Source organism: Chlorocebus sabaeus, chromosome 29, assembly GCF_047675955.1.
Source record: "Chlorocebus sabaeus isolate Y175 chromosome 29, mChlSab1.0.hap1, whole genome shotgun sequence".
Lineage (NCBI taxonomy): Eukaryota > Metazoa > Chordata > Mammalia > Primates > Cercopithecidae > Chlorocebus > Chlorocebus sabaeus.
This window is the reverse complement of record NC_132932.1, coordinates 7,933,276-7,944,621: the sequence shown is the minus strand read 5'-3', so window position 1 is coordinate 7,944,621 and position 11,346 is coordinate 7,933,276. Positions and strand designations below refer to the sequence as shown.

Below are 11,346 nucleotides of genomic sequence, written 5' to 3'. Positions count from 1 at the left end.
GGGGAGTACAGGCCATGAGAATACACTTGAGATTCAGCAAAAATAATTAAGAGGTTGTATAATTGACCATATTGCACATCTCACCTCTGGGGTTGGGGGTCCCCTGGTTCAAGACCCCAAGTGGGATACAAGGTCACACCCAGTGAGGGCCATTCTCTCACCTCCCTGACCATCCAGGTGGAAATTAAAGATCCCAGGATACTTTTCAAAATAGCACAGGGGATCACCCAGCTGTCTGGACCAGCAGTCCCCAGTCTCAATAAAATCCAACTTAATGTTCCCGGCTGGGAATGAGCCCTTCTCGAACATAGAGAAAGTCTGTACTCATGGACACAATTATGAAACTGTCCTTTGAGCACTGTAATTACTTTATAATTCACAGAGGACTTGAGATACTTGGAGAGTGAAGGATGCTATGAAAAAGTCAATTCGATTGTAATTTATAATTGAATTTATCCACAGAGAAACAAGTGGTCACTAAACGAAAGTATCTTCTAGGGAGCAAATTTACAGGTGTAGCTTTTACAACTACCAGTGGCTTAGCTCCAAGAAAATTCAAATTCCAAAGTGATAGCTTTCCACAAAAAACATAACTTCAGAGTTGAGTATTTGTATTAAAAAAAATTCTCACCAAGTAGTATTTTTGTAGCTCAGTCCCCCACTAGTTTAATATATACTCAAGTTAGGGGAAATAGACCTAATGTGTAAAGAAGGTGACCCTAAACAGTTTCCATCACCTCCTCCTAGTTAATCTTCAAATAACAATGGTTAGACATTGTGTGTTTTGTATACGAATTAAGAAAGGCTAAACCTACAAACTACATTCATCTTATATTAATTGACTACAAAGAAAATACTGAGAGGTAAATATTAAGAATGTCTTAAAGGGAAACAAATTAATATCAACATTTTATGCAGCAAAGCTCATATGAACAGTCATAAATGACATTGCTAAATTTAAACACTGCATCCATAATCCACCTTTCAGCCCATGATCTGAAAGATATTTGTAATATATGGGCAAGCAGAGTTCTAAGAGAAAAGTGTAAGCAAAGGATAGGGCAATGTGTTATTTTAAAGTATATAAAAATTATCACTATATAAAAAGTTATCCCAAAACTTACCAACTTGAAACAACATTTACTATATCATAGTTTCTCTGAGTCAAGACTTCAGCAGTGGCCTAGCTGGGACCACAATCAAGTGTCAGCAGGGCATGGGGTCCCATCTCAAGGTTTGACTGAGTATGGATCCACTTCCAAGCTTACACACAGAGTTGTTTGCAGGATTCAGTTCCACACAGGCTGTTGGACTGAGGGCTTCAGTTCCTCCTGGACTGTTGGCCAGAGGCCTCCCTCACTTCCTTCCACATGGGCCTCTCTATAGAGCAGCTCACAACATAGCAGTTGCCTTCCTCAATGCAAGAAGCAAAAGAAGAAGATGGTGAATAATGGGGAAGGAAGTCAGAGCCTTTCTGTACCCTAATCCCAGAATGATATCCACCACATTTTTAGTATTCTATTTGCCAGAAATGAGTCACTTGGTTCAGTCACTTGGAGGTCAGTGGGGACCATCTCAGACAGAGGCTGCTTGCCCCAGGTAGGTGCCTGTGTAGTAAAGAATTAACTCTACCCAAAGAGCAGCAGTCTAGCCTTTGAATCTCTAAATCCTTGGAATTTCCTGAGTGATAGCAGTGCCTTTGTTATTCATGGTGGACCCCTCTTATGCTGATGAGGTGACTCACTGTGGGCCCCTGAAGAGTTTGTGGTCATAGATGACTAAGGGTGAAAGCTGGCCACCTTGAAAGCCCAGTGAGATTAGAGGGTTGGGACATTCAATCAGGTAATCAGCTGGTCAAGGATTCCATCAATCATGCCTACATAATGAAACCCCAATAAAAACTCTGGACACTGATATTTGGTGACTGCTATGATCTGAATGTCCCCCCAAAATTTATGTGTTGAAATGTAATCACCAATGTGATAGTATTAAGAGGTGGAGCCTTTTGGAGTAGATTCAGGCATAAGGGCAGAGCCCTCATGGATGGAATTAGGATCCTTATAAAAGGGCTTGAAGGAGTGAGTTTGCTCTCTTCTGGTCTTCTGCCTTCTAAGGTCACTGAGACAGTGTCACCTATGAGGAGAGGGCCCTCACCAGACACTGGCACCTTGAGCTTGGACTTCCCAGCCTCCAGAACTGTGAAAAATAAATATGTGTTCTTTATGTATAGTACATAGTCTATGATATTTTATTGGAGCAGCACAAAGTGACTAAGACAGTGACCTTCATAGGCTGACAATGCTGCACATTATCACACTTCAACAACAGGAGGGTAACACATCCCTGAGGACACTGAAGCTTTACATTTGTGGCCCTCTGAGTCTCAAATCCTGTCCCATGTGTCTCTTCCTTTGGCTGGTTCTAATTTGTGTCCTTTTGCTATAGCAAAACTGTAATTTTAAGTATGGTGCTTTCCTGCATTCGGTGAGTCATTCTGGCAATTTATCAAACCTGAGGGAGTCCATGGGAACCCCTAAATTTGTTGTTACCTTTTCTCATGTGAGGATGGCCCGGGGGACTCCCAAACTTGTAAGTGGTGTCAGAAGTCTTGGGGAGACTTGACAGTCTTGGAAGACTGTGCCCTTAACCTTGAGTTTGGCTGACTCCAAGTTAATACCTGAAAGACTTTTGCTGTTCCATTTATTCCAAAAGGAATTAACTATTTGGTTTGTTCATTTGTTTAGGTTTTAGTCTTGCTTCTCTTTTTGAAGACAATTTCCTCAAGCGATATCCTAGATAAGCAAGTGGGGAAACTATTACCACTTTTTAGAGGACACCAGCCTCATCAAGTGATCATCCCCAGGCTAACAGAGCTCCTTCTAGGGCTATGGTAACCGCTGGGTTGGTGCAGGAGAGCTGGAAAGTGAACGTGACAATGGCGTGAATCCCACCAAACACAACAGCAGCTAAATTATTGAAATGTTTGTCAATTTATTGCCACAGCAAATATTTTGAGATTTCTAGCTCAATGTATTCTACTGAGCATATTTTAGACAATATGAATTTTAGATCATTCCTTCATTATACTCCTTCTTTTTAATAAATGTTTACTGAGAGCATTCTATCTGCCAGGCACTGACATAAGTGCTTCCCAGTATGACCTTATTTAATCCACAAAAATTACTCCTGAGGTAGTTGTCTGTTACTGCAGTAACCTTATTTTACAGATGAAGAAAGTGAGGAGCAAAGAGATTAAGGCCACAAGAAAAATAAAATTCTAAATTCACATTGAAAAGCAAGTGAGCAGATATTCTACCAGTTCTTCTTAGGGTCACTTTTACTTGGAATATAAAATTGACAGGCACTAGACTCTGTTTTTTCATTACCATGGACTAATCGCTATAAATTTAATTGATTTTAAAGGCAACTGAAATTATGTACAAAAGAAAGGAAAACTATTAATATTTCTTAGAAAAGGGATTGCAAGCTCAACAGCTTCTGGGGCCAGACAGATAATGTGAGTGAATAAGGGAAGCAGTTGGCGGGGGGGGCCAGTGAGCCCAGGAATGCCAGCCCCTCTACAGAATGCAAGAAACACAGGGACCCCATCGCTGCCTGTGGGAATGGGGTCCAGCATTGCCTAACCACAGGCTTTTCAAGAAAAACCCAGGAATCTGAAGTTTAAAAAAAAAATTCCTTATTTTTAAATGTTGGCAACAAGCTCTTGTTTTAATTTCTAAGCTAAACAAAACACACCAGTGGTTCAGAAGTTGACCTAGAAAAAATAACTAAGAGAACAAATGCTATTTTGGCTCATTTGATCCCTGTCAAGAATCAAACCAGATTATCCTGGCTCCTGGTTGGGGCCAAAATGGCTTGACTCTATGGTGTGGACCACTTCACAAATAAGCTCTTCACCTTCTAAACTTTGCAGACACAGAGCTGACCAACTGGAGACAGCTAAGAAAGGAACCTTGATGTCATGAGCTCTTGAGGTTGGGAGAAATCATGAAAAGACCGGATCCATTGAAGAAATCCCTTCCATCCACATCTCTAGCAAATAATTATCCAGATTATCCCAGAATCTTCTAGGGGATTAATCTAAGGGATTCTTGAATCTATGGGAATTAATCTGAAGATATCTCATCTCCCTTCTAATGAGCTCCAGTCATTATGAAATTCTTCCTAATACTGGCTTGAAGTGTGCCCTGCACTCAGGCATCCTAGTTCTCTTTCCTGGATCCAGCTGACTGTACCAGCCTCTTTGCACCTGACAGCCTTTCCCATATTCATAAACACTCTCTACACCAAGATTTATCTTACCTTACAGCCCTTCCAAGTAGGAGCTCCTCAGTATCTAGTTACCCTCTTCTGACCTAGCTTCATAATATAAGTCTTCCCTTTAAAACATTGCACCTAGAACTAAACATGCAGAAGATGAGCTCAAACTGCTTCTCAAAAAAAAAAAAAAAAATCCCACCAAACAAGGCCACGCTACAGTTTGCCAATGGGAGAATCCACAACACACTTTTTGATCAACTTAGATATAAATTTGAAGAATTAGAATGAAATAGTGAAAAGTCTACTTTAAAATTCCAATTTGGTAATTTAGGAATTAAATTACATATTTATTCTGAATCACACATTCTAATAGAATAGATCAATTTAGAAGCATAGCTTTTCTGGCTGGATGTGGTGGCTCATGCCTGTTAATCCCAGCACTTTGGGAGGTGAAGGCAGGAGGATCACCTGAGATCAGGAGTTCAAGACCAGCCTGAGCACCACAGTGGGACCCCATCTCAACAACCACCACAAAATAAAAACGTGGCTTTTCTTTTCTACACACGTCATCAAAAAAAATTATTCACTCTTCATTTGCATCATTACATCATCCCTGCCATCACTGGAGCCACCTTCAGAGTCACATAAATAAAACAGATTTCCAGAACATATCATCTTTAGCTCTAAATTGCTCAAAGTGCAGTATTTTTAAAAAGTTTCAGCCAGGCGCGGTGGCTCACGCCTGTAACCCCAGCACTTTGGGAGGCTGAGGTGGGCGGATCACGAGGTCAGGAGATCGTGACCATTCTGGCTAACACGGTGAAACCCCGACTCTACTAAAAATACAAAAAAATTAGCTGGGCGTGGTGGCGGGCGCCTGTAGTCCCAGCTACTCGGGAGGCTGAGTCAGGAGAAGGGCGTGAACCTGGGAGGCGGAGCTTGCAGTGAGCGGAGATAGCGCCCCTGCACTCCAGCCTGGGCGACACAGCGAGACTCCATCTCAAAAAAACAAAAAAAAAATTTCATTTAAGTAAACCATACATATACAGAAAAAGGCACAAATCATTCGTGTTTGGCTCATTGATTTTGCTCAAAGTGAGCCAACAGAACGACTCTGGCCCTCATTACAAACCAGTGCTCCAGAAACCCCGCCCTTTTCCTCTTCAGAGGGAAACCGTTATCCTGACTCCTACCACAGCAGTTTAAAGGTACCTGCTTTTGAATTTTATGTAAGAGTTATTTGTGTCTAGTTTCTTTTAGTCAATATTATGCTCATGAGAGTCATCCATACTATTTTATATTGTAGTTACACTTGTAGTTCAAGGTTTAAGTTTACGTCTGTGTGTGGTGCATTTACTATGTTGTTCCCCCAAGCCACAAGTGTCCATTTGCATAATATTAGGCAGCTGGGCTTTTGAAATTCATCTCATAGGTTTATAGATGTGTGATTTCCACCATATAACTCCCTATTTGCTGGCTTTGTCAAGTGATCTCTAAAAATCAATAAAAAACTTGTTTAAATCAACATTTTGCATTTAAAACTGGGAGGTCATACACCCAGGAATAATCACTAAATTGATGTGAAATTTCTTTGCCTCCTTTTTTTTTTTAACTAATTCTGTCAAGGGGCCTCTGTAAGCCTCAAAACTGGCATTGATGGAGGTAATATGTCTTCATAATACAATATATTCTTGTTTCCTGTAATATGAGAGACTTATTAGACCTTAAATATAAGGTGACTTTTTTCCGATGCATAATTTTTGGAGGAAAAGCTCATCACATATTCAGGCATAAATTGTGTCTCATATTAACCTCTTATCACTTGGGTTCCAATATTTTCTCTTATTGAACCTATGATTAGCTAAAATACCCAGATCTTTTTGCTCATGAGTTCCTACAGAACTATATATCGCCAGAGTATATTTCTATTTATACTTATACTTTTAACTAAGTATAAATTCCATATTAAGATCATCATATACCTCCGTGTACATAATGCCAGGGATTTTTCAAAGCACTTTCAAATGCATTATCACAACAATTCAGTGCAATAGCCCAGGGAATGAATTGTTATGCACATTTTACACATATGAATATAATTATCACCGATGGATTTCAACGTGTTTGAAGGGATAATACTGATGTTTTATAAAAGGCTCCTTCAAATGGAAAAGAACACTATCTAGCAAAATCAAAAGTCATGATATTTGAATATGCCCTGAAAAATACAAAAAGTAAGCTAGCACACAGCAAAATATTATTGTGATAAATAAAAGAAAAGCAAATTCAAACAATAATGAGGACCATTTTAGACTTAGTTAATGAATGGGGCAGAATCCAACAGTGATAAAATTGCAGAGAAATTGTTAAATTCATTATTTGCTGGTAACACCATACATTTGTATAATTCTTCTGGAAAAGTAAGTTGGCAATATGTTTATTTTAAAAACCAAAAACCAATCCATACCCATTCGCCAAATATTCCCCTGCATAGAATTTATTCTGGAGGAAATTATTTAGAAGAAAATACGTCATTTGCAGGGAGATGTTCATTGAAGCCTTATTTACAATAATAAGAAAAGCAAACAATGTAAGTTTATTTCAATATTTTAAATAAAGCTTTGTTCAAAGGAATGCCATCCAATCTGTCTCTCTCTCTTTCATACACACTCACACATACTATACTTTGCAAATATGGGAGAGAATATTACTGTTTCTGTATTCCTGTTACATCTTGTTCATTCCCAATATTCTCAATATTGTATTTCACACAATACTTTCTCATCTGAATTTTCTTATTTAACCATACAGTTAAGTTTGCATTGGCCCAGGAACAGCCTTTGTGGTGAGGAAAAGGCTAGCAGGTATAACATGATTTTCAAAACTGCAAAACCAGATGGGAACTGTGACTCTCTGAATGGAGAGGCTGTGGCTGTGTCTATGCACTTACAAATAAATTTTGTGATGAAAATACATTTGCATGAATCTCCAGATAACCTGAACAATTGTTTATCCAACAGTGCCGACCCTAAACATTTTGGCAGATCACAGGACGCCATCCCCAGCAGGCATCTCTCTTGTAGTGTAAAATGCACAGTGGCTCCCTCAACGTCTCGATAATAGCTGCAGGAGGAGGGGGAGGGAAGACTTCATCTAGGTCCTTAGCAAGCGTAATTCAAGTCCTTGCCTTCATTAGTCTAAATATCATTTAGACTTTTTAACATGAAATTTGATTTTCTTAATTTAGAAGGGAAAATATTCCTTTAGTTCATGTATTTCGTGAGATATGTGGGAAATGTCAAGAGGTGGAAAACCAGGTATTTAAGGGGGTTTTGCACTTTTTATACAATCTAGTGCCTTAACTTCCCCTCAAGAGAGACAGGAGAAGCAGCTCAGACCATTGAAACAGTGTGCCCAATGTCAATGTTTGCGTTTCCAAATCCACATGTTTCTGGTCACTTCATGACATGTTTATTGGTCTTGACAGGCAAGGAATAGAACAGGAAACTGCAACCTTGCACCCATCTGACTGGTCTGTGGGCAGACCAGCCTTGGTTTCTGCTTTGTTGAGTTCCACATGGTGGCTAAAGGCCCTCCTGCCATTAACTCCCCTTACATCCGATTCTCTGTAAAATTTGTACCAGCAAGTCTGGGGCAGTTAAATATATGGCTTGGGTAATTAAGCAGGTTACAGATGAATATTATTTGGTCTGCAAACAATTCTGTAAAAGGTTCCAGAGGGTTGTCTCGAGGATTGTAGCTTATTTGTGGGGTTTTGGCAGGAAATGGCTAATTATGACACCTGCACACGTTTCTGTACAATTGGAGCCTGGGGATTCTCAACCTTGTGTACACAAGTCAGACTCGCCTTCATGGTGGGGAGCCACACAGCAGAGGACTGAGATCAAGCAGAGCCTTGTTAGCAGCACTATGGAGGAAACAGCTCAGCTCGGGCTAGCAGCTTACCTCTATGCATTTCCCCAGCAACCAATCCTAGGGATGCTGGCATCGAAATTAGCCCCTTACATGCTCCGTATCCACTGCAGGTCTTCTGAAGGTGCACTAGTCCATCTTGAAAACATTACTTCGAGAGCAATTTCTCTGTCCCTCTAGGTTAGGAATTCCACTGATGGCATCTGGGAACCCTCTGTAAACCTGCAAGCAGAATTGGCAATGGGTATAAGCATGGAGAGAGATCCATAGCTTTTATCTGTTTCTCAAAGATAACAGATGGTGACTGCCTGATGTCAATGCTGCAATCTCAGAGCAGTGTGGGATCAGTTGAAGGACTTGAGGAAACGGAATGTGCCAAAACCCCAGGCTGCCCAGCTGGAGCCATCTCCTCTTCCTCCTGGGTGTCCAGCTGACCCTAATTTCCAGCTGCTTCTGCTGGTAGGTGTGGCCATGTGGTTGAGTCCTAACCAAAGGAATATGAAAAGGAAGATGGCGCCTGTTCTGGCCAAGGCTTTTAATAGGTGACTGCCCCTCCTACAAATCCTTTCACCTTTCACCAGTTCATGTAGAGGATGACAAGGGGGTAAGAGACAGTAGAACCGTAAGTCAAAAGGAGCTTGGATTCCTGAGTCATCATATGGAAGAAAGCTTCCCACCAACCAACAACAGCTGCCTCAGACCGTGGAGCACAAAAATAAACTTCTCTTCTGTTGAAAAATTCATTGTACACATTTATACAGAGTAGGCTAGTCTACTGTAAGACAGGAAGCAGCCTGGTTGTATTTGCATTTTAGAATGGGCTTCACGCTTCGAATATAGTTTTTGTGATGAAGAGAAACATCAGGCTTTCACTGTACTGCAACGCTTTTGTATTATCACTTTTCAATGTGCCCGACACATCCTGCCATTCCCACAGTGCCCAAATCTTAGACAACAAAAAAAGCATTTTATTTTTAGATCAGCTGCTGGGTCATCTCCTTCAGACTCATACACAAGGACACAAAGTCTTCCAATATTATTTCCCTAAGTATGACATCCAATTTTTCCTTAAATATCTCTAGTTCTAGAGTCGTGACGGCTTCCTGAGTGAAATTATTCTACTGCCTGATTGACCTTCATGGTCCAGAATTTTTTTCCCCCACATCAGACTTTGGTTTTCTTTCTTCTGGCTTCACCAAGTAATTGGCCAGACCCAGGTGAATAAAATCACTCCATAGTGAAAACCGGAAACACAGAGGTAAATGACTAAAATTAGCCTTTATTAAGTACTCCCTAGGTGTGATCTCCTTCGATCCTCATACTAATCCTCCATTTGACAGGCCCTGAGATTTTAAATAACCCACCCATTATCACAACACAAAGGATGGAACCACGGCAGGCCTAGATCCTCATGGGCTTACAGCCCAGCCCAGCCCAGCCCAGCCCAGTCCCCTCTAACTGACTGTCTAGGACTCACCTAATAGAAGCATTTCATCACTGATTCACGCTCAAGTTCCTCAGTCATTTGGGGAAATAAAACCTTGAGTTCGCTGAGTATTTTTACTTTGGTGTAGTGCACTTCCCAGAGCCAAAACAATTATGTTTTAGAAAGTATTCTAATTCCCTTGAAAGAGACCCAGCAGAAATGGTTGTAAACAGGAGGTATACAAAGACAGTGGATTTGAGAAAATCACTTTCTCATTGCTCAAAATGAGCTTCCAGAACTGATTAGAAAACATTCACTCTGAAAAGGAGCTGGGGAATTTGGGAAATGTTATATTGGTGTTGATCAGATCCCTCTGCTCATGCATTGAAGATCTGAGACTAGGGACCTGGGTGTCTCCTGACTCTCCTCTTCATTGCCTGCCCTTGCATAAATGGGAGGAAGGGTCCCCAGCCCCTCCATCACATCCTGGTCCTCCTGTAATCTTTGTTCAGTTGTATGCAGAGGGCCTTTGCAGGGGGAGGGGAGGGATCAGACCTTTCTGAGCCAAGGCATAGGCATCCCCAGCCACACTGATCAAGGCAGAGGCATGGGGTCTGCAAGGGCAGGGCAGCCCCGAGCCGGCCGCAGCCACAACATGTCCATGCCAAGCTCATCACCAGGACTGGGTAATGAGGTCAATGTGAAAACAACTGGAAGGCACGTTCCCCAGGAAACACAAGCAAAGTGGAAATGGCCCGACCTTATGTTGCGGAATCCAAACCCATTGAGTCAATTGCCGGGAAACATGACATGACCTTTCAGATGCAGTGAACATCGCTGGGAGAGCAGGCTGCCCTGCTCTTTTCCATTTGCTGCCCCCGAGGCAGCAAGTCACTGGAAATAATAGCCCCCATTCCAAATCTGTGCTTCTTTGATGAAACACACATGCACAGCATCGAGCTTGACACTGGGGCAGACATGTGCTCATGTACTTATGTGTGCATACAGACACACACACATATATATATATGTACTAAGTGTATATGCTTTTATTTATCTGTAAGTCCCTTTCAACTTAATGTTTCATGTTCTATAATAGAATATGATATCATTATAGCTTTATATTTTAAATAGAAGTCTTTGGGACCCTGTGCATATTATTGAGTGAGAAAATAACCTTTACAGCCTCATTCTCAACAGCAGACAATGACTCCCTCTTTGAAATCAATTAACAAAGCTACTTGCCCCTCCAACACTGACCCAGCCCTGAAATAGACCCAATAAATCCTGCTTTTCTGTTTTCTACTGTTCCCCTATCTTTTCTACAGCTTATTAGAATCTGAACACAGAGCATGTTCTTCATGATTAGCAATTGCAAGTTAAAGGAAGGGACACTGCTCTTTCTGCAGGAAAACTGTTAAGTCTTGCTCTTGGGATTCAAACTTCAAGCCAGGAATGCTTGCCTTGGAAGCCAGTTTGATGGATAAGCTGGAAAAACAGCTCTATGCTCTCTGATGGGAAAGCTCCTTTGATGAAATGTTAGACGGGGGCCCACTACATGTCACCATAAGCCCCTCTGAAGACTTCACAATCATCCACAGTGCTAAACATTTTAACAGAAAAAAAAATTTCTTGCTGAGAAATGGAAAATGCTTACTAAGAGTCTGAAAAATATGATCCTATTTTTTAAAAAAGAAACGGGGTGA

At 41.0% G+C, this 11,346-nt stretch overlaps 1 long non-coding RNA gene across 2 annotated transcripts in view; it reads right to left on the bottom strand.

Annotated features, from left to right (window-relative positions):
* Positions 1-433: 433 nt before the first annotated feature.
* LOC119620281 (uncharacterized) overlaps positions 434-11,346 on the bottom strand; it is a 99,429-nt gene continuing 88,516 nt past the window's right edge. Inside the window, exons 1-3 of one of the 2 annotated variants that reach the window (XR_005236794.1) lie at positions 8,248-8,467; positions 4,324-4,422; positions 434-1,410 (exon numbers count right to left, since the gene is read on the bottom strand). This is a non-coding gene — a long non-coding RNA (uncharacterized lncRNA). Of the gene's footprint in view, positions 1,411-4,323; positions 4,423-8,247; positions 8,468-11,346 lie in introns of those variants that run through there. The other variant, XR_005236792.2, reaches the window with a different exon arrangement.